This window comes from Panthera uncia (genome assembly GCF_023721935.1).
Source record: "Panthera uncia isolate 11264 chromosome E2 unlocalized genomic scaffold, Puncia_PCG_1.0 HiC_scaffold_19, whole genome shotgun sequence".
NCBI classification, from domain to species: Eukaryota; Metazoa; Chordata; class Mammalia; order Carnivora; family Felidae; genus Panthera; species Panthera uncia.
Window position 1 is genome coordinate 11,120,780 of NW_026057588.1, and position 23,293 is coordinate 11,144,072.

At 38.3% G+C, this 23,293-nt stretch overlaps 1 protein-coding gene across 3 annotated transcripts in view; it reads left to right on the forward strand.

Annotated features, from left to right (window-relative positions):
• ZNF229 (zinc finger protein 229) overlaps positions 1 to 23,293 on the forward strand; it is a 53,041-nt gene that overhangs the window by 27,762 nt on the left and 1,986 nt on the right. Inside the window, exon 1 of one of the 3 annotated variants that reach the window (XR_007455588.1) lies at positions 14,733 to 14,985. The exons of the other annotated variants lie outside the window; for them this stretch is intronic. The gene's annotated coding sequence lies outside the window, so the exon portion shown is untranslated. Of the gene's footprint in view, positions 1 to 14,732; positions 14,986 to 23,293 lie in introns of those variants that run through there. 3 annotated transcript variants of the gene reach the window in all.

Genomic DNA, 23,293 nt, shown 5'->3' on the forward strand with positions numbered 1-23,293 from the left:
GGGAAAAACTTCTTCCCGTTGGTCTTGGCAGTGATTTCTTGGATATGACACCAAAAGCACAATTAACAAAAGTGAAAGTAGACAAGTGGGACTACATCAAACTAAAAACCTTCTGCATAGCTAAGGAAACAATCAAAAGAATGAAAAGGCAATCTATGGAATGGGAGAAAATACATGCAAAGCACATATCTGATAAGGGGTTAATGTATAAAATATAAAATGAACTCCTACAATTCAATAGCAAAAACGAACATAACCGGATTTTAAAATGGATATAAGACTTGAATAGACCCTTCTCAAAGAAGATGTACAAGTGTCCAAAAGGTATATGAAAATATGCTCAACATCACTAATCAGTGAAATGCAAATCAAAACCACAATAAGATATCAACTCACACCAGTAAGATGGCTATTATTAAAAAAAAATAGATAACAAGTGTTGAACATTTGGAGAAATCGAACTCTTCTGCACTGTTTGTGGGAATTAAAATGGTGCAGCCTATATGGAAAATAGCAGTGGAAATTCCCCCCTCCCCAAAATTAAAAATGTAACTACAATATGATCCCATTTATGGATATATACCACCAAACAATTGAAAACAGGATGAGATATCTGCAGTCCCATGTTTATTGCAGCACCATTCCCAATAGCCAAGTTAAGAAACAACTCAAATGTCTCTCAACAGATACATGGATAAAGAAAATATGGCATATACATACACTGGAATATTATTCAGCCTTGAAAAGAAGAAGATCCTGCCATTTTTACATTTAGCTTTGTAAATAAAATTCTGAAAGAGAGCGACATCAGCAACATGGTAGAACAGGAGTTTTCTACATTCATTCCCCCCAAAGAACATTGATTTTGACAACCACCCATGAACAAGAGTACCCTTCTGGAAGTCCAGGAGTCCAGCAAAGTTCCAGCACAACTTTGGGGCAAAAAATAGACACATTGAAGAGGGTAAGAACAGTTTCACTTTACCCACAACCCTCCTTCCCCAGGGTCATCAGGCTCTGTGCTGACAGCTCAGAACCTGGAGCCTGCTTTGGATTCTGAGTCTCCCTCTCTCTCTGACCCTCCCCCGTTCATGTTCTGTCTCTCTCTGTCTCAAAAATAAATCAACATTAAAAAAGAAATCACAAAAGATTTGAACACAGTCTGGAGCTCAAGAATACAATGGATGAGGGGCGCCTGGGTGGCGCAGTCGGTTGGGCGTCCGACTTCAGCCAGGTCACGATCTCGCGGTCCGTGAGTTCGAGCCCCGCGTCAGGCTCTCGGCTGATGGCTCGGAGCCTGGAGCCTGTTTCCGATTCTGTGTCTCCCTCTCTCTCTGCCCCTCCCCCGTTCATGCTCTGTCTCTCTCTGTCCCAAAAATAAATAAAAAACGTTGAAAAAAAAATTAAAAAAAAAAAAAAGAATACAATGGATGAGATGGGGGAAAAACACAATAGAGAACATCAAATGGACTTGATCAAGCAGAGCAAAGAACCTGTGAACTTGAAGACTAGTCATTTGAAATTATCCAGCCTGAGGCGAAATAGATCATATGCTCTCACTTATATGTGGAATCCAAAACAAAAAACCAACTCATAGACACAAAGGAAAGACTTGTCGCCAGAGGCAAGAGATGAGGAATGGTTGAAATGGGTGGAGTAGTGCAAAATTAAAGCATCAAGTTATAAATTGAGTCCTGGGGATGTAATGTACGGCATGGTGACTATAGTTAATAATACTGAATTGTATATTGGAAACTTGCTAAGAGAGTAGATCTTAACAGTTCCAATCGCCACAAAAAAAGTGTAACTATGTATGGTAATGGATATTAACTGATTTATTATGGTAATACTTTAACAATATGTACATATATTGAACCGTTATGTTGTGCACCTGAAATTAATATAATTTTATGTCAATTACATCTCAATTTTTAAATCTGAAAAAAAAGCATGAAAGATGGTGAATTACAGTAGTTTTATTTCTATGGCACTTTTCAAAATGTTCTATACATTATGTTGTTTTGCAGTTTTATTCAACATGCAAATGCAATTTATAGGCAATAGATCATCAAAACCTAAATCAAAAAGTCTTAAATTATGTTGAAAAATTTGAACTTTTAACTCAATATTAATTACATATAATTATCCCAATTGTGCATCAGAGTAGTTTGAATTAATGAGGTTTTGCTCTATTGTAGCTACAATAGACCTGACAAGGTTTTTCATTTTTTAATATTTTTTTAAAATTTATTTTTGACAAAGAGAGAGCGCATGAGCAGGGGAGGGGCAGAGAGAGAAACAAAAACACAGAATCTGAAGCAGGCTCTAGGCTCTGAGCTGTCAGCACAGAGCCCAATGCGGGGCTCAAACTCATGAACCATAAGATCATGACCTGAGCTGAAGTCGGCTGCTTAACCGACTGAGCCACCCAGGTGCTTCTAGGACTTGAATTGGTTTAAGGGAATATGGTTTCTTATTCAAATATTCCCAGTCCCTTCTATGAAGTATTCTTGCCCCCCCCCCCCTTGACCCTGTATCCAACCTAGCCTTTAAATCAAAATTCTACTTTACAGAAAATTTAGAAGTTTGCAGGAAAAAGTATGAGGAGGCCAATAGAAAATGCAGATTTGGATATGTAATTTGACATCTCGATTCTACAACAGTTGAAGAAATGAAAAATGATGGTGATGATGTGTGTTGGGGAGGGTAGTTTTAGAATAAATGAACTTCAGATGAGATGATCAAATATGGTTAATCCGTTTGGATACTGATTGGAATAAACTAGTTGTAAAAAGTATTTTTTAAAAAAAAAGTATTTTTCAATAAACAGGAACTCATACTGGGATACAAATTAGATAATACTAAGAATTGTTAATTTTGTCCCATAAGGTAATGATTTTGTGGATATATAATATCGTTATTTTTTAAGTGATATAGGTAGTATTTGGAAGGAAATAATATCAAGAAGTAGCTATACAATATTTCAGAAAATGGTAAATGAAGCCAGTGTGGCAAAAAAATTTTAAGCGTGGAATTTAAGGTATATGCATTTGGTGTTTCATGTTACTATTCTCAATACTTTGGCATTATTGTTTCATTAAAAAAATTTTTTTCTGCCCAGAAGCAAAGTGGTAAGTACTACTTCCTATGGTTTCACTGGTCATGGTTACCTGCATTCCAACTCCTACCTCAACCTACCTCCCCTCCTGAATAAAAGAAATACTCAGCAAATATATAATATTGAAGACCAACACAGGAGTAGTCAAAAGGAAGCATGAGTTTGCACTAAAAAATTTAAAGGAAAGGGGCGCCTGGATGGCTCAGTCGGTTGTTTCCAACTTCAGCTCAGGTCATAATCTTGCAGTTCCTGAATTTGAGCCCCATATTGGGCTCTGCACTGACAGTGTGGAGCCTGCTTGAGATTCTCTGTCTCCCTCTCTCTGTGCCTGTCCCGCTCTCTCTCTCTCTAAAAATAAATAAACCTTAAAAAAAATTTTTAAAGGAAAGAGCCATTTTCCCTATTACAATCTTTTCTCCAACTCCTTGCCAGTGCAGTTCCTTTCATTTGTCAGGAATAACATTGCTGTTTCTGTTTTATGGCCTGATTTGTGCTTGGAATTTCTTATGGATTCTTGGCATCTTGAAATAAATACTTCGTGCCAGATAGCAGTCAGAGATAGATGAATACAAGCACAAGTAAAGAGGCAATCAAGTCAAACCAAGTCTGGCATCCCATCTTCCTTAAGTCTGATGTACAATGCAGCCCAGACCAAGTCCCTTTTAAAATCTTGTCTTTCTGCTAAAAAACATGTTAATTTTCTTTTCGTATAGAAAGCTTTGCTTGTTTCCCACCCCCCCCCAAAAAAAAAACTAGAGCTTTCTTGACAAAAAAAAAATTTTTTTTTTACAAATATAAAAAAGCCAAACGCTAATAGCGCTGGAGAAGTGACTCAGGTAATATTTAATTAACGAAAAGAAATAGAGAGGGTAGGGAAGAAGCATGATCCCGCAGAGGATTCTGGGAGGTGTAGTCGGAAGCACTTCCACTCCAGGCAGGTGGGGCTGTAGCCCTAGACCGCTTTGGCATTCTGGGAAGTGTAGTCCAGAAGTTCCGTGCCGTGGACAACACTTCCTCTTTAGCAGTGCGGGTGGTGTGTCTCACGTGTGGTTCTAGGTTCTGGGAAGTGAGTCGCAGGAACTTCCGCTCCAGGGGAGGTTGCGGCCATGATTCCCCAGATAGTGGTGAGACTTGAGTTCTGGCAGCGACTCTAGGCCTCCTTAGCCTAGGCCAGGGACCAGTGGTGTCCCAGCCCTATGTGTGAAGGGCGAAAAGTGATGGTGGATGGAGGACAAGGGGTAGACGCATTTGCGTTTCCCTCTGGCTGGGCAGAGCTTCCTGGCGTTTGGGGGCGGATCGCGAGTCCCAGCTTGGAGGCGGGCTACCGTCGCTCATCCGGGATTGACAGTTTCCTAGGTACTGAGCGCCCCCAGCCCTCTCGGACTCCACACTCAGTATTACCGCTTCCCGCAGCCCTTTCCTTGACTCGCCAATCAGCCGTGCCGCTTCCTAGCGCCGTCACATTGGGCAAGTTGCTCTCCGTGAATGAGTTTCCGAGGTGTAATTATAGTACTTACCCAATGAGCTTGTGAGAGTTAAATGGGGTTAATACTTCTAAAACGCTGCAGAACGGTGTTGACACACACAAAAGGTTGCTTCTGGTTACGGGTGCGCAGGGCTCTAGCCAAAGTAAATATAACAATGAGCAAGTCTGTATGAAAATTTTAGATTTCCCTGTGTGAAAAAGGCACCATACATACATGTGTAGAAGATGTACGGTAAACTGAGCTGAAAATGTCAACAACATATATGCTAGAAAGTGGCTTAATAATCTTAGAGATTCATAAGGTAGTGAAACCCCAATAGAAATAATGGATATGAATACAAAAATGTGAATAGACAAATTTTAGGAAGAAGGAATAGATATAGCAAGTAAAGATATGAAAATATTATTCGTAAATAAACATTCTTAATGTTGTTTTCCACTGATTATGTCACTCAAGGTTTTTTTTTTTTTTAACATTTATTTATTTTTGAGACAGAGAGAGACAGAGCATGAACGGGAGAGGGTCAGAGAGAGGGAGACACAGAATCTGAAACAGGCTCCAGGCTCTGAGCTGTCAGCACAGAGCCCGACGTGCTGCTCGAACTCACAGACCGCGAGATCATGACCTGAGCCAAAGTCAGCCGCTTAACCGACTGAGCCACCCAGGCGCCCCGCACTCAAGGTTTTTAAAAATTGGTAATACCTAATATTAATCATGGTATGGAGAATCAGGGATACTTATACTTTCTTGGGAGAAGGGAAACATAGGAAAAACTTTTGGTAAGAAAATATGCTACTTCACTATCAAAAATTTTAAATGTATATACTTTGGTGTTTCAGTTTTCATTTTTTGAAATTCATCCAAGAGAAGCAATTGGACAAGTAGGCTAAGATCTAGGAAAGAGAAGTTCTTTGCAGCATTCTTAATAGGAAAGAATCTAAAGTTCATTGTGCATTACTTGGAGTGTGTGTGTGTGTGTGTGTGTGTGTGCATTACCTATATTTTAATTATTAATTCCATGAACTACCATGAACCATGGAATGGAATAAAATTGATGATGAAAATAATAATAAAAGCTAACATTTACTAAGCACACAGTAGGTTCCAGACCCTGTTTTGAATTCTTATCATGTATCTTTTTTGAAGATTCCTTCTGTAACTATGATATAGGGACCATTTACAGATGAGGAGATTGAATATTGAATGGTGAAGGAATTTGTCTGAGCAAGCTAATAAGCTAATAAGATATACAAATTTAGGATTCTAATGAGGTTGTCTGGTTCCAGAGACCATGCTCTTAATCTTGAAGCAGAGTAGATGAATGTGCCATGTACCTTGAGAACACAGAGAACAAACTTCATGACTGTCCTTAAAGAATGACTGATGGCCTGTTGCAATAAAAAAGGTATATTATCCAGAGTTAGCATGTGCAATACAGGAGTGACAATTACCAAACACTTTTGGGATGAAATTAGTAAGAACTTTTATGGGGCACTTGGCAATATCAATCAAAATGCATTTGTAGTGTTAATTTGCATTTTCCTGAAGACAAATGATGTTGAACAGTTTTTATGTACTCATTGGCAATTTATGTATCTTCCATTTTTAAGTATCTTTAGGGTTTTTTGCCCTTTTTGTTGTTGGATTTCTTATTACTGAGTTGTAGTTCAAGTATTATGAATACAAGTCCTTTATCATATGTATTTAAATATTTCCTCGTGTGTGTGTGTGTGTGTGTGTGTGTGTGTGTGTGGCTTTTTTTTTCTTGCATTCTTAAGGATTTCTTTTGGAGGGAAGAATATTTTAATTTTGAAGAAATCCAATATATCAATATTTTAATTTATGGCTCATGCTTTTTGTATGTTACCTAAGAATCTTGGCCCATCCTAACATCACAAAATTTTCTCCTGTGTTTTCCTCTAGAAGTTATGTAATTTCAGCTTTTTAAGTTTGAGTCTATGATATATTTTGAGTTAATTTTTGTATATAGCTTGCACTAAGGATCAAGTTTCTTCTTTTGTTCCCACATGGATATCCAGCTGTTCAAATTCCTTTTGCTGAAGACTATCCTTTCCCAATTGAATTACCTTAGCACATTTGCAGAAAAACCTTAGTTGACATACATACATGGACTGTTTTACTCCTTTGGCCTATATCTATCCTTTGTCAATTCCACGTTCTCATGATTATTGTAGTTTAATAGTAAATCTTGAGATCAGATCATATAAGTATCCCAAGGTGGTTCTTTTTAAGATTGTGGATTTTATTTTTTTAAGATGGTGAATTTTAGAATTAGCTTCTTAATTTTTATGAAAAAGCCTATTAGGACTTTGATTGGGATTGCATTGAACCTGTAGATCATTTTGGGGAGTATGAGTATCCTACCACTGTTGAGTATTCAAAACCATGACCATAAATTTATTTTATCACCTCTCTCTCTGCTTTAATGTAATTTTCCTGTGAGGAGGAAGTTTGTGTCTTGTTTATTACTGTATCTCTGGTGACTAGGACAGGCCTGGCACATGGAAGTGTTCAGCCAATGATTGTTGAGTGTGAACAAAGTAGTGGATAGGCATCCCTTAGACTTTGAGATTATGAATAAGCCAATGTGATTAATAGATATTCTACTAGTGTTGGCAAACTATGGTTCTGTTTTTTGTAAATAAATTTCTGTTGTTGTAACATAGCCACACCCATCTGTTTACATATTACCTGTTGTTGTAACACAGCCACACCCATCTGTTTACATATTATCTATTTTTGCACGGTGGTGGCAGAACAGAGTAGTTTTGTATAGTCTTCAAGTCTGAAATACTATCTGGCCCTTTCAGAAAACCGTTTTGATGTATGTTGTAGAATTGTGGTAGGGTTTTTGTTTTTTTTTTTTTAATCTTCTGATGAATGCCTATCTGTAAATAATTTGTCTGGTGTTTTTTCTGGATTCCTGAGGGGTACCTTCTAAATTCTTGGATTTTCCCAACTGATAGGAGTATCCTGTTACTCAGGGTGAGCCAGTTGGATCACACCTGAGTTTATTCTAATGAGATGAATCAGGATGGGGGCTGGTCACCAGCAAAACTAACCATACGATGGTTGGGGTTGAGAAGCAGGTGATACCAGCCCCATCACATGGCTAATGATTTGATGCGTCATGCCCACAAAATGAAACTCCAATAAAAACTCTAGACACTGGGGCTCAAATGAGCTTCTTGGAAAATGAATATTTTAATACATCCAGGGAGGCTGTATAAGAACTACAGAAAGAACCAACCTATCAGTGCCATTGCTGAACTTGTGTCTTATACCTTCTTTTTACCTCAGCTTTTATTTTTCATTACCGTATTCCACCTTAGTGTACCTTTGCCTGATAGCCTTTAGCTCTAGAAGAACTGACATGCAATTTTTCCTCTTATGAATATATTACTTGAAAAGATCTTTTTGACCTTCTGTGACTTAGTCCAAGTTCTCACAGAAAAATTAAGTGGACACATTTATTTAACACCTCATTACAAAGCACCTGCTATCTGACAAGTGCTTTTCTGGGAAAAGGGAATATGAGTACTTGTACTTAGGAATATTTCATTTCAGTTGGAAAAGACCTATGAAAACAAAAATGTAGGGGGTGCCTGGGTGACTCAGTCAGTTAAGCATTCAACTTTGGCTCAGGTCGTGATCTCACGGCTCATGGGTTTGAGCCCCGTGTCAGGCTCTGTGCTGACAGTTCAGAGTCTGGAGCCTGTTTTGGACTCTGTGCCCCTCCCCCACTCATGCTCTATCTCAAATAAAGATGAAAAACATATGTACATATACATGTATACGTATATATGTACATATAGTAAGTCAGGTAGTAATAAAGCCTATGTAGAAAAACTAATCAGGGTAAGGGGATGAAGATTGCCAGGGTTGAGGGTGGGTTGGAAGAGATTTGCTAAATTACATTGAGTGGTATGCTGTCACTGATGAGGTGACATTTGAGCAGAGCCCTGAGAGATGTGAAAGATTAAGGTAAAACTACCTGGGAGGAGAATTTTTAAAGGCAGAATATACCTCCCCCTTCTCACGGGTAGCTTAAAGAATTTGCATTATGTCTTTTTTCCCTTTCCCCAAACTCTGTGTCTCTTTTAAAAGGTTAGTTTCTATGCCCTTCACAAAAATTAACTGAAGGTGGATCACTGACCTAAATGAACTACACTGACACATTATAATCACCTAAAGTCCATAATTTACAATAGAGTTTACTCTTGGTATTATACATGCTATGGGTTTTTGGACAAATGTATTTTGAATGTATGTGTATATGAAAATAGGCTCCAGATCATTGTGATCAGAAAAATGAAAATTAAAACAATGAAATGCTACTACTCACCTATTAGAATGGCCAAAATCTACAACAAGGACAACACCAGATGCTAGGGAGGATATAGAGCAACAGCAACTCTCATTCATTGCTGGGGGGAATGCAAAACCATACAGCTACCTTGGAAGACAGTTTGGTAGTTTCTTACAAAATCAAATATACTTTTACCAAATGATCTAGCAGTTGTGTTCCTTGATATTTACTCAATGGGTTGAACTTATATCCACATAAAAACCTGCACACAGATGGTTGTAGCAGTTTTATTCATAATAGCCAAAGCTTGGAAGCAACCAAGATGTTTTTTAGTAGGTAAATGGATAAATAAACTGTGATGCATCTAGATGATGGGGTATGATTCAGCAATAAAAAGAAATGAGCTGTAAAGTCATGAAAATACATAGAGGAAACTTAAATGCTAAGGAAACTTAAAAACTAAGTGAAAGAAGCCAAGCTGAAAAGGCTACAGTATACTATGATTCCAATTGTACATTCTGGAAAAGGCCTAACCATGGACACAGTAGTAAGTTCTGCGGTTGCCAGGGGTCGGTGAGGGGAGGGATGAATTGGCAGAACACAGAGGATTTAGGGCAGTGAAAATACTCTGCGTGATACTGTAATGATAGATACATGTTTTTATACATTTGTCCAAACCTATAGAATATGCAGCACCAAGGGTAAACCCTATTGTAAACTATGGCCTTTGGGTGATTATGTGTCAGTGTAGGTTCATCAGTTGTTATAAATGTACCACTTTGGTGTGGAATGTTGATAATGACAGAAGCTATGCACGTGTTGGGATAGGGGCTATGTGATAAATGCCTATATGTTCCTTAATTTTGTTGTTCTAAATAATAAAATCTTTTAATAAAAACACATGAATGAGGAGCACTCATCTGTAAGCATGGGAGGTTCCATGCTTATCTCTAACCCAAAATTCCCAGATTCATCTATTCAGGGCCCTAGAGGAGAAGAATAGATACTTTTTTTCCTGGCTTAAACCATATTTCACAACTTGTAGTTCAACACATTGACTGCACAACCTGTGGTCTCCAAGCTGATACTAGAGTGGAATCTACAACAGGCCTTTTCAGCTTTCTTTAAGATCCCTGTGTCTGAATGACGGGGAGACTGGGAAAATCCCTGGATCTCATTAGGGTTCACTGAACACATTTTCTTTTCTCAAGTTTATTAAGAAGCAGTACAATAGATTTGCATATGAATAAAAAAATGCAAGGACAACCCAAGTATGAGTTATTAGATGGACTGCCTGGCAGCAGTCAGTAGTCTATATATTGTATAATTGAAGTAAGCACAGTGGACTGATAAGACAAATTCAAATCCAGACAGTTAATTGTCCTATTTAGAAAGAAAACCTTTGCCCAACAGAAACAGACCCCTGGTGCCACAACATCATCAGTCCCACCCCAACCCTTGGCAACCATAGATCCAATTTTTTTCCCTATAGTTTTTTTTTTTCTTTTGCAGTATGCCATATAAGTATAATCATAAAATGTATATTTTTGTCTTAATTCTTACACTTAGCATAATACTTGTGAAATTCATCCTTATTGCATAAATCTAGTAATTTCTTCTAGTTTATTTCTTTTTAATGTTGACTAGTACTGTGGATATACCACAGTTTTTTTGTTTTTTGTTTTTTTAAAGTTATTGATGGGATTTTGATTAGGAAAAACGAGAAGATAATCTTTTGCTTTAAATTCCCCTGGTGAGATATTATGCAGAGTATCTATTCATATGCTTATTTGCCATCTGTATATCTTCTTTGGTGAGGTGTCAAAGTCTTTGACCTATTTTTAAATTGGATTGTTTGTTTTCTTGTTGAGTGTTGAGAGTTCTTTGTGTATTTTGGATAAAGGTCCTTTATCTGTCTTTTGCAAATATTTTCTCCCAGTCTGTGGCTTATCTTCCCATTGTCTTGAGATTGTCTTTCACAAAGCAGAAGTTTTTAATTTTAACAAAGTCCAGTTTATCAACTATTTCTTTCATGTTGATCTACAAAGCCACAGCCATCTTCAAGATCATCTAGATTTTCCTCTATATTATTTTCTAGGAGTTTTACATTTGAATTTTACAGTTAAGTCTTTGATACATTTTGAGTTAATTTATATGAAGGATCTAAGGTCTGGATCTAGACTCCTTTTTCTTTTTGTTTTCTCCTCCTCCTCCTCCTCCTCCCTTGCGTCCCCTCCCCCTCCTCCTCCTCCTCTTCCTCCTTCTCCTTCTCGTTCTTTTGCAGTAGGACATCTAGTTCCAGAACCATTTGTTGAAAAGACTATCTCTGATGCACTGTTATGCCTTTGCTTCTCTGTCAAAGGTCAGTTGGTTGTTTTTATTTTAGTCTATTTCTGGCTCTCTCTCCTGTTATATTGATCTGTTTGTCTATTCTTTCATCAACACCTCCACTGTCTTTATCACTGTAACTATACTGTGGCATAGTAAGTCTTGAAGTCAAATGGTGTCAATACTACAACTTTTTTATTCTTCAGTATTGTGTTGGCTATTCTGGGTCTATTCCTCTCCATATAAACGTTACAATCAGTTTTTCAATATTCACAGAATAACTTGCTGGGAGTTTTATTGTGACTGCATTGTATCTATAGATGAAATAGGGAGTAACTGACATCTTGACAATATTGAGTCTTCCTATCGATGAACATGGAATATCTTTCCGTTCATTTAGTTATTATTTAATTTCGTTCATCAGAGTAGTTTTCTTCATATAGATCTTATAAACATTTTGTTATAACTGTAGTTATAACTAAGATTTATAACTAAGTATTTCACCTTGGGGATTGCTAATGGTATTATGTTTTAATTTCAAATTCTACTTCTTCATTGTTAGTATATAGGAAAGTGATTGACTTTTGTATTAACTTTGTATCCTGCAACCTTGCAATAATGACTTATTAGTTCTGGGAATGTTTTTGTCCATTCTTTTTGACTTTCTACATAGATGATCATGTCATCTGTGAAAAATGACAGTTTTATTTCTTCCTTCCCAATCTGTATACCTTTAATTTCCTTTTCTTATCTTAACGCATTAGCTAGAACTTCTAGTATGATGTTGAAAAGAGTGTTGAATGGTAACACCTTTGCCCCGTTCCTGATCTTAGTGAGAAAATTTCTAGATTCTCCACATGATGTATGATGTTAGCTGTAGGGTTTTTTGTAGATACTCTTTCAAGCTGAGGAAGTGCTCCTCTATTCTGAGATTACTGTCCTCATATGCTTTTAGATTTTAAAACTCAAAGGGAAGAATGTTTCTAATAGGGAAATGGATTTTTCTTGATTCTTTAATTTGCATATAATGTTTTATATTTGCACTGTTTAACCTTTAGTCTATAGGTTTCTGAATCTCAAAGAATCACAGCAGTTTTACAGGAGACATTAATTTCACCTGGTTGATTTTAACTCGACAAACAGCCCTATGACATCAGTAATTTATTGATATGAAGGAATTTGTTCTTTGGGGACTGGTTTTGGGACTGGTTTTGGCTTGGATTTTGGGTTGTTTACTTTGTGTACAGTATGTGCATTTGTGGTTACATAAGGATTCTGAAATTTTACCTATGACAATATGTCAAAACATATGTACTATAGTATTTGTATACTACAGGGTGGAAGGTAGTAGTTTCAGGCTGATTGGTCTGTCCGGCAGGCACTTGTTTTCTGAGATCTTGTGTTTGTGACTGAGTCCTCTGGCCCATAGCTACTTGGTTTCATACTTTTCACCTTACCCTGGTTGAGCCACTCACAGTCTTTGTCCTACAAATTTTGGATTTTGAAAATAAACCATGGAACTGAGTGATTTTCTGCTAAGTCTCCTTAATTCCATGTATGTATGCACATATGTATGTATTTGCAGATTATGTATTTAACAGACTGCCTGTTATGTTTTCCTGACCATCTCTCATTTCTTTGCCTTTAAAGTATGTTTGTTGATTTAGTTTCTTGGATTTTGTAAAATACTTGTATTCTTCTAATAAAATTTGTTTATTACATGAAAAAATGTAGTTGTTCTTAAGGCCAGTGGCACACAAATTAGAATTCCTCAAAGTTTGGGCATGAGGTAAAATGGCTACTTCTTACTTTGGTATTGAAGGATATATGTGTTTGTTAGTAAAGGACTGAAATGTACAGATCTTATATGTTTAAAAAGTGTAAAATGTTGAACCAATGGCTCAAAGAAGAAATAAGGAAATACCTTGATTAACAACTCAGGCAATAACAGATGTTGGCGAGGATGCGGAGAAAGAGGATCTCTTTTGCACTGCTGGTGGGAATGCAAGCTGGTGCAGCCACTCTGGAAAACAGTATGGGGGTTCCTCAAAAAACTAAAAATAGAACTACCCTATGACCCAGCAATCGCACTACTAGGTATTTATCCAAGGGATAAAGGTATGCTGTTTTGAAGGGGCACACACAACCCAATGTTTATAGCTGCACTATCAACAATAGCCAAAGTATGGAAAAAGCCCAATGTCCATTGATGGATGAATGGATAAAGAAGATGTGGTCTATATATACAGTGGAGTATTACTTGGCAATCAGAAAGAATGAAATCTTGCCATTTGCAACTTCATGGATGGAACTAGAGGATATTATGCTAAGCGAAATTAGTCAGAGAAAGATAAATATCATGTGACTTCACTCATATGATGACTTTAAGACACATAACAGATGAACATAAGGGAATGGAAGCAAAAACAATATAAAAACAGGGAGAAGGACAAAACATAAGAGACTCTTAAATATGGAGAAAAAACAGAGGGTTACTGGAAGGGTTGTGGAAGGGGGGATGGGCTAAATGGGTAAGGGGCATTAAGGAAGCTACTCCTGAAATCATTGTTGCACTATATGCCAACTAATTTGGATGTAAATTTAGAAAATAAAATTAAAAAAAAAATACCTTGAGAAAAGTCAAAATGGGAGTACAACATACCAAAACTTATGGGACACAGCAAAGGAAGTTCTAAGAGGGAATTTCATAGCAGTAAGTGCCCACATCAAGAGACAAGAAAAATCTCAAATAAATAACCTAATTTTACACCTCAAGGATCTGTAAAAAGAAGGACAAAGCCCAAAGTTAGTAAAAGGAAGGAAATAACAAACATCAGAGCAGAAATAAATGAAATGGATACTAAAAAGACACATGGGGGGAAAATCAATGAAACTAAGAGCTCGTTCTTTGGAAAGGGATAAACAAAATCATCAAACCTTTAGCTAGATTCACCAAGAAAGAAAGAGGGAGGACTGAAATAAAATCAGAAATGAAAGAGGAGAGGTTATAACTGATACCACAGACATACGAAGGATCCTAAGAAACTACTATGAACAATTATATGCCAACAAATTTGACAACTTAGAAGAAATAGATAAATCTCTAGAAACACATAACCTACCAAGACTAAATCATGAGGAAATAGAAAATATGAACAGCCCAATTGCTAGTAAAGGAGATTGAATTGGGAATCAAAACTCTCCCAGCAAACAAAAATCCAGGAGTAGATGGCTTCACCGGTGAAGTATACCAAATATTTAAAGCATTCATATTCTACTCAGACTTGCACAAAAAGAAATAGAAGATAAGGGAACTCTTCCAAATTCATTATAAAAGGCATTTTGTTCAAGGACAGGACTAAGAAGCTCGCATACTGCTCCGGAATCATGTGAAACATAAGCCACGTTCTAAGACGTGGCCAACCTTCCTCCCCAGGAAGCCAAAGTTCTTCCCAGGGTTCTGGAAAGGTCAGCGTTAAGAGCGCGAGGCAGTCGGGAACTTCCATTTACAGAAGGGCGTGGCTGTAACCAGAGTCTCCTTGGGAATTCTGGGAGCGCTGCGGGCAGTCGCTTCCGCTCCAGGGAAGTGCGGCTGTGGTAGGGTCTCCTCTGAGGGAGTTGAGCCCGCATTGGCGGCGATGCCTTTTCTCTTGGCCGGAGGTCAGCTGCGACAAACACGTCTTTGCCCTTCTGGAAGAGAAATCTGTAGGCAGTAGCAGAAGGTGGGTTTGGCCCCCATTTGAGTGAGCTTTCCAGGTTTATAGAGATTGCTCAGCGAGTAGCGGATCTCCTGTATTCTGTTTTCTCTGCAACTCTGCCACCTCCTTGAGTTCTCTATTTATCCCACCGTGATCATGGTGGGGCTGATAACAGCCAATATTTATGGAGAGTCCCTGAGGACTCAGACAGTATTTCCAATTTTCTTGTGTTAACTTACTTCTTTCTCAGAACAACCCTATGATTATCCTCATTTTACAGATGGGTGATAATAGGCCAATAAGTGGCTGGGCCAGGGTTAAACCTCCGAAGCACGATTCCATGATTCCTTATGATCTTGGGCGATAATCTGCTTCCATATCACATTAAGCGGTCACGAGGCTTAAATGAGATTATATGAAAAGGGCTTGGAATCGTTCCTAGCACACCCTATGTGCCTTCTATGTTACAGAGTACAGTATAATTGTAGTGTGTGGGAAATTCAATCAGTTATATTAGGAAACATAGAGAATATCATAATATTTTTAAGGCAGTAGTTCTCAAAATTAGGTGTTAGAATTACCTGGGAAATTTGGTAGAAGTAGAAAAAAAAAATCCAAACCCTGTAATAGTTTCAGGAGACTGGGCCTCTCTTCTTTCTTAGCTCTTTGGGTGATTCTGAGACCAAGTATGTGAATTGTGATCTTAAAGTACTCGCTTCCTCCCCACCCCCTACTTTTCTTTTTTAAAATTTAGTTCTTTTATATACCTGAAATGTTTGGATGATCTGTATGATCACCATTGTTAAACACCTAATTGACACAGATTTGATTATCATTTGAATTCAGAAATCTCCAGGGGGGCAGGAGATATTACAATGGACTTTATTGTTTTAAAAAACTAATCTGGTAAGTCTAAACTGCCCTTTCCCTGGCTAAGTGTGCTTGCAGAGACATTTACAAATCGTTCTCTGGATTTTTTTCTCTTTTAAATCTTTTTTTAATGTTTATTTATTTTTGAGAGAGAGAGAGAGAGAGCATGATCAGGGAGGGGCAGAGAGAGAGAGAGAGAGGGAAACACAGACTCCAAAGCAGGCTTCAGGCTCTGAGCTGTCAACACAGAGCCCAACGAAGGGCTCAAACCCGGAAACTGGGAGATCATGACCTGAGCTGAACTCGAACACTAAACTGATGGAGCCACCCAGGCACTCCTGGATTTTTTTTATCTTGAGTTTCAAGAGTATCTTATAACGGAGAGAAACTGTGAAAGCCTTATTCATAATAGCTAAAAAAAATATTAACAGATAATCCACCCGCTGTGATGTATTCATGCAATAGAACATCACTCTAATAAAAGGATCAAATGACTGATACGTGCATCACCATGAATGGATTTGAAAAACACTATGCTCCAATAACTGTAATGCAAAAGAGTACTACTGTATGATTCCATATAATTGACATTCTAAAATGAATCTATGGTGAAAAAAATATCAAAACAGTGGTTGCTACTGGGGAAAGGGGTAGACATTGGGAAGTCTCTCGAGGGAATTTTCTGGGGTGATGTTAATGTCTTGTATCTTAATAGGACTCTGAATTGGATACAGAAGTGATAGGTAGGATATCTGGGTGGAGAGCTAAGAAATAAATATTGCTGATTTTAGAACCTAGGCTGTGAGTATATGGGTGAACACTATAATTCTTCCAACTCATCTCCACATTAAAGGGGCACCAGGGTGGCTCAGTTGGTTAAGCATCTGACTCTTGATCTCAGCTCACAGCTGGTGAGTTAGAGCCCTGTGTTGTGCTCTACACTGGCAGCGAGGAGCCTGCTTGGCATTCTTTCTCTCCCTTTCTCTGTGCCCCTCCCCTGCTCGCTCGCTCTCTCTCTCTCTCTCTCTCTCTCTCTCAAAATGCAGAAACATTAAAAATTTTTTCATGTAAAAATATTGGGGGAACATAGCTTTGAAAAGTTATGAGTATGGGGCGCCTGGGTGGCTCAGTTGGTTAAGTGTCCAACTTGGGTTCAGGTCATGACCTCGCAGTTTGTGAGTTCGAGCCTCGCGTTGGGCTCTGTGCTGACAGCTCACAGCCTGGAGCCTGCTTCAGATTCTGCATCTCCCTCTCTCTCTCTGCCCCTCCCCTGCTCATGCTCTGTCTCTGTCTCTGCCTCTCTCTCAAAAATAAACATTAAAACATTTTTTTTGAAAGAAAAGTTATGAGTAATTTTTGTTTTATATATATAACACACACCCACATATATATATATATATATATACACACTCACACACACACACACACACACACAATCCCACACAATTTGACAGAAACACACACACATAAAAGGTGCACATTGATCACAGCATGACTACCAGTGGGGCAGGAGAGAATGAGAATGTGAGTGGTAGGGGATATAATTGAATAAGTAAATGTTATTTTTAGTTTTACATTTTGTTCAGCATTTCTATGTAATTAGAATAGGAATAGGGTCTATGGAAATTCTGTCCACATTGTTGCCAGAGACCTATAATTTTCCAGGAAGAGTCTGGAAGTGAATCACACCTGAATTTTGTGTGCCAAGTATATTGCACATGGACAGTACATTTTCTGACCATAGAAAGAACACAATCTTTTCATGTCAAAATCCTGTAGATACCATTATATTTTTTGAGTGCTTTTAATGTTGCAGAAAAGAATTCAAATGCACGGCTTATGTTTCATTCCTTTGAAACTGACTTGATTTTTAGCTTTACCTTGTATTTCAAAAATACCTCAAATGTTGACAAGCGCTTCTCCACACTCCCCTCCCCCTCTTCTCCCTCTTCTTCTCCCTCCTCCCCTTCTCCTATTTCTGTTCGTTACACTATTTAATATTGCTCACGTGGAGAAATTTTGTTCATCCTCTCTTGATTGTTTACTTACTACAATCTGCTTCCTTCTGTAATCCTCTTTTTTTTCTAATTAGTTTCTAAGATACACCTAACTGATGTGTTTGTATTCATTATAGACATTCTCATTATCTTCAGGCTTTTCCTTTGAGTTCTGAAAACAAGTTTATGAAACGTTCTTTTCTGCCATATACTCATTTTCCTTTGAAGCCGATCTGATTAAAAAAATACTTTATTTTTTAGAGCAGTGTTAGGTTTACAGAAAAATTTTGGAGAAAGTACAGAGATTTACCATATACCCGCCTCCCCCCTCAAACACAGCTTTTCCTATTATTGACATCTTGCATTAGTGTGGCATGTTTGTTACAGTTGATGAGCCAATATTGATATATTATTATTAACTAAAGTTCGCGGTTTACTTTAGAGTTCACTCTTCGTGTTGTACAGTTCTGTGGGTTTGAAAATTGCATAATGTCACAGGCGCCTGGGTAGCTCAGTTGGTGAAGCGTCCAACTTCGTCTCAGGTCACGATCTCACGGTTTGTGAATTCGAGCCCCACCTTGGGCTCTGTGCCGACAGCTCAGAGCTTTGAGCCTGCTTTGGATTCCGTGTCTCCCTCTCTCTCTGCCCTTCTCCCGCTCATGCTCTGTCTCGCTATCTCTCAAAAATAAATACATGTTTAAAAAAATTTTTAGAAATGCATTATGTCCTGTGTCCACCATACAGTATCATACAAAATAGTTTCATTGCCTCAAAAATAGCACTCTGTTCAACCGATTAGCCCTCCCTTCCCCTAAGCCCCTGGCAACTACTGGTATTTTTACTGTCTATACAGTTGGAATTCTATGGTATATAGTTCTTTCAAACTGGCTTCTTTCACTTAGCAATGTGCATTTAATGTTATTCCATGTCGTTTTATAACTTGATAGTTAATTTTTTTATTGCTGAATAATGCTCCATTGTACGGATGTACCATACAACCATATATCATTGATTTTTATGCATGCGAAAAATCACTCATATTCAGAATAATGCCCCAATCATAAATATGCATGTGAAAGTATCAACAGAAAATGGACAGCTACATAATCACCACTCACACCAAGAAGTGAAGCACCCCAGAAGAAGCTCCACTCTTACCCACAGCACCGTGATGCTTCCTTCTCTATCATAAGTAACCAATTACCCTAATTTTTATAGACTCCTTTGATTTTCTTTATGTTTTTACTACAAAAGTGTCCATCCTGAATAGTACAGTTCAATTTTGACTGGCTTATGAATTTTGTATAAACGGAATCATACCACACCTCCTATTTTCTGCCTAGCTCTTTTGTTCAACATCATATTTATGAGATTCACCCATGGTGTCGCATATAGCTAAAGTTTGTTCAATATCCTTCCTGTGTCCGGCTCCGTTGTGAAAAAATTTATTCATTCCATCATGGATAAACATTTGGAGTATTTCTAACATATCACTATTATGGATGATACTGCAATGAAAATTCGTATACATGTCTTTTTGGTAAACACACACACACAGTACTTATGGGTATATATCTTGAGTAGATTGGAAGTTTCATAAGAAATACTTCAAATTTGGCTCTATAGTCCACCAGCATGAGATTTTTTGCTTATTGCTTGAGGTAGAGATCATTATTCCCCCCTCGACACCACCCAGTTTAACTCAGCACCATGTATGGAATACCTTCCTCGTTACCCTAGCTCTGCAGTGCCACCTTTGTTGCAAGCCTGAAGTCAACATGTGCTCTTGTGCCTAGAAAATCCAAAGGATCTAGTATAAATTATCAAAGTTAATCAGAAAAGCTGGCAAGATTGAAGAATAAAGGGGCAAAAGCAACATTTAGTAGAAGTGGTTAGGGTAAGAATCATTATCTTATTGCCAGTCTCATAGCAAATGTTTTCAACTCTTCACATTGCTTTCCATGTTCGCTGTAATTTATTGCCAGTTTCCTAAATTTCTCATCATGAATGGAGGATTAATTTATCAACCTCTCTGTTTTTTGCATTCCTGGTAAGTCTGCTAGGCATGATGTGTTATCTTTTTATAAACTGTTGAATAAGTTATGGCATAGAATTTTTACATGTGTGTTTCCGATGAGATAGGCCTACCGTTTTCCATTCTAATAAAGACTGCAACAGATTTTGATCAGTGTTGGTTGGGAATTAGTTGAAGGTGTTTCCTATTTTGTTACTCTCAGGAAGAATTCTTTTTTTTTTTTTTTTCTTTTTAAATTTAGACCCAAGTTCGTTAACATACAGTGTAGTATTGGTTTCAGAAGTAGAATTTAGTGATTCATCACTTACATGTAACACCCAGTGCTCATCCCAAATGCCTTCCTTAATACCCATCACCCATTTAGCCCATCCCACCCCTCCATTAACCCTCAGTTTGTTGTCTATATATGAGTCTCTTGTGCTTTGCCGCCCTCTCTGTTTTCATCTTATTTTTCCTTCTCTTTCCCTATGTTCATCTGTTTTGTTTCTTAAATTCCACATATGAATGAAATCATATGATATTTGTCTTTCTCTGATTGACTTATTTCACTGAGCATAATACAGTCTAGTTCCGTCCACATTGTTGCAAATGGCAAAATTCCATCCACATTGTTGCAAAAAAAAAAGATTTCATTCTTTTTGATTGCTGAGTAATATTCCATTGTATTCTAAGATAAGCATGGGTTCTTCCTTAAATGTTTGATAGAGTTCACTGATGACACTGTCTCAGAGAATTCCTTTGTGGATTTTTAATAAATTCCATTTCAAGTACTAGTTCTATTCAGAGTTGTGATAACTTCTTGTGTCTGTTTTGATGTGTGTTTTAAACTATGTTTTAAATTCTCTAGAAATTTATTCACTTAAGTTCTCAATTTCATTGGCATTAAGTTCACAGAGTATCCCTTCATGTCCATAAGAATGAATAGTGATGTTTCCTTTTTCATTCATTTCCTTGGTAATTTGTGATTTCTAACTGTTTTAATAATAAATCTTCACATGGATTTGTCAATGTTTTTGTTCTCATTTCAAAGAATAACCTTTTAGTCCTCTTGTACTATGTTTGTCTTCTATTTTATGTATCTGTTCTCATTTAAAAAAAATTTTTTTAGATGTTTATTTTTGAGAGAGACAGAGACAGAATGCGAGTGGGTTAGGGGCAGAGAGAGAGGGAGACACAGAATCTGAAGCAGGTTCCAGGCTCCGAGCTGTCAGCACAGAGCCCAACACAGGGCTTTAACCCACAGACCGTGAGATCATGACCTGAGCCGAAGTTGGACGCTCAACTGACTGAGCCACCCAGGTGCCCCATCTGTTCTCATTTTTATTGTACCTGTACATTGGGAGAAGTAATTTGCTCTTTTTCTAACTTACTGAGATGGATGTTTCATTTCTTAATTTCCAGCCTTTTTTTTTACTTCCTTCATGCCTTTACTTAAAGCTTTCCTTTAATTTGATGTATTGGGTGCATCCTATGTGCTTTGATAGGAAGTATTTTTATTATCACTCAGTTAAAATACATTTTAGTTTTGTATGCAGTATTTCTTTGATCTATATGGATTTGGTTTATTTCCAAACATGGTATATAACTTAGAGTCCACTGAAAAGACAGACCACACCAGTTATTTGAAAAGAGAGAATTGGTATATGTAGGGAGTTGATGACTAGATTACTGAAAGGGAGAACAGAGGATTTTTTTAAAAAGTTTATTTGCTTTTGAGACAGAGAGACAGAGCATGAACGGGGGAGGGTCAGAGAGAGAGGGAGACACAGAATCTGAAACAGGCTCCAGGCTCTGAGCTGTCAGCATAGAGCCCGACGCGGGGCTCGAACTCACGGACCGCGAGATCATGACCTGAGCCGAAGTCGGACGCTCAACCGACTGAGCCACCCGGGCGCCCCAAGAACAGAGGATTCTAAGGCGTGGTGCAGGTAACAAGCACAACAATCAGCAACGACCCCCAGGTCTGGGGTAACAAAGTGAAGAGACAGGGATTAAAACTGACAAGCTTGGAGGAAGGTCCTGATATCTTGAAACTCAAACCGCCAAGGTGGGAGGAGTGTTCCGCTGGCTCTGGTTCCCGAGCTCAGTCAGAGGAAGAGTGCTGCAGTTCTAGGACTTAGACATCTGAGGAGCAGGATGTGAGAGGCTGTTTGATAGTGTCTGCGAGGAGCCATGAAACTGGTTGTCAGGTGTTGGGAAAGGTGCAAATTAGAGTGAGCAGCTGCTACCAGAAGGCAGTGCTGTTCCTGGAAGCCCAGAGGAAGTAGCAAGTCTCTTCCTTCTCCAGCCTTGCAGTCTCCTTCTGTCGGCAGAGACTAACACAGAACCAGGTGTCAAAGCAGAAGGATAGGCTGCAAAGCCTCCATCCCAGCGCCATAAAACAGGGTAAAGAAGGGTGGTTTGGGAGCTGAGGGACAGTACTGTATTAGAACACACATGGGAGTCTTAAAATCATCTTTTTTTTGTTATTGAGTTCTGGCTGAAGTTCATTACATTCAGAAAGCACATCCGGTATTATCTCAGCATTGTGAAATTTGTTGCTATTCCTTTAGGGCCCGTCATGTGATCCCTTTTTGTAAATATTTTATGTGTGCCTGAAAAGATGTGTATTTTGGAGCGTTTGCCAGAACGTTTTGTTCCCCTTACCCTCAAATGGGTGTCAAAAATGCTGCGGACCTTCCAGGCTTTTCAGCTATCACCCCACAAGAAAAGTCACCACAAGCGCATGACTCCCTCACTTTCTCTGAATTTTAGCCCACAAATTCTCCATCATCTTGTCTTTCGATGCCTCTTGACAGCTTTAAAAATATATCTAGGGGCGCCTGGGTGGCTCAGTCAGTTGAGTGCCCAACTTCAGCTCGGGTCATGATCTCACGGTCCGTGGGTTCGAGCCCCGCGTTGGGCTCTGTGCTGACAGCTCAGAGCCTGGACCCTGCTCCAGAGTCTGTCTCCCCCTCTCTCTGCCCCTCCCCTGCTCATGCTCTGTGTCTGTCTCTCAATAATAAATAAACGTTAAAAAAAATTCAATAAAAAAGTGTTATCTACCCATCATCTGCCAGAAGTTTATTCAAATGACCTGTTTTATTATTACAGGGAGTGGAAGTATATTAAAAATTTATCTATTGCATTTTAAAATTTCCCTGTCATTTTATCCAGAAAATTCACCTATTATCAGATTGATCCTCCTTAATATACAAACTATTAGGTATTTTTTAAAGCATTGTCTTTTGGGAGGGGTTGTTAAGTTAGGAATTACATGGTATTATTTCTTTTTTTAATCTTCCAAGTTTTTATTTAAACGCCAGTTAGTTGGGGCGCCTGGGTGGCTCAGTCGGTTAAGTGTCTGACTTCGGCTCAGGTCATGATCTCGTGGTCTGTGAGTTTGAGCCCCGCGTCAGGCTCTGTCCTGACAGCTCGGAGCCTGGAGCCT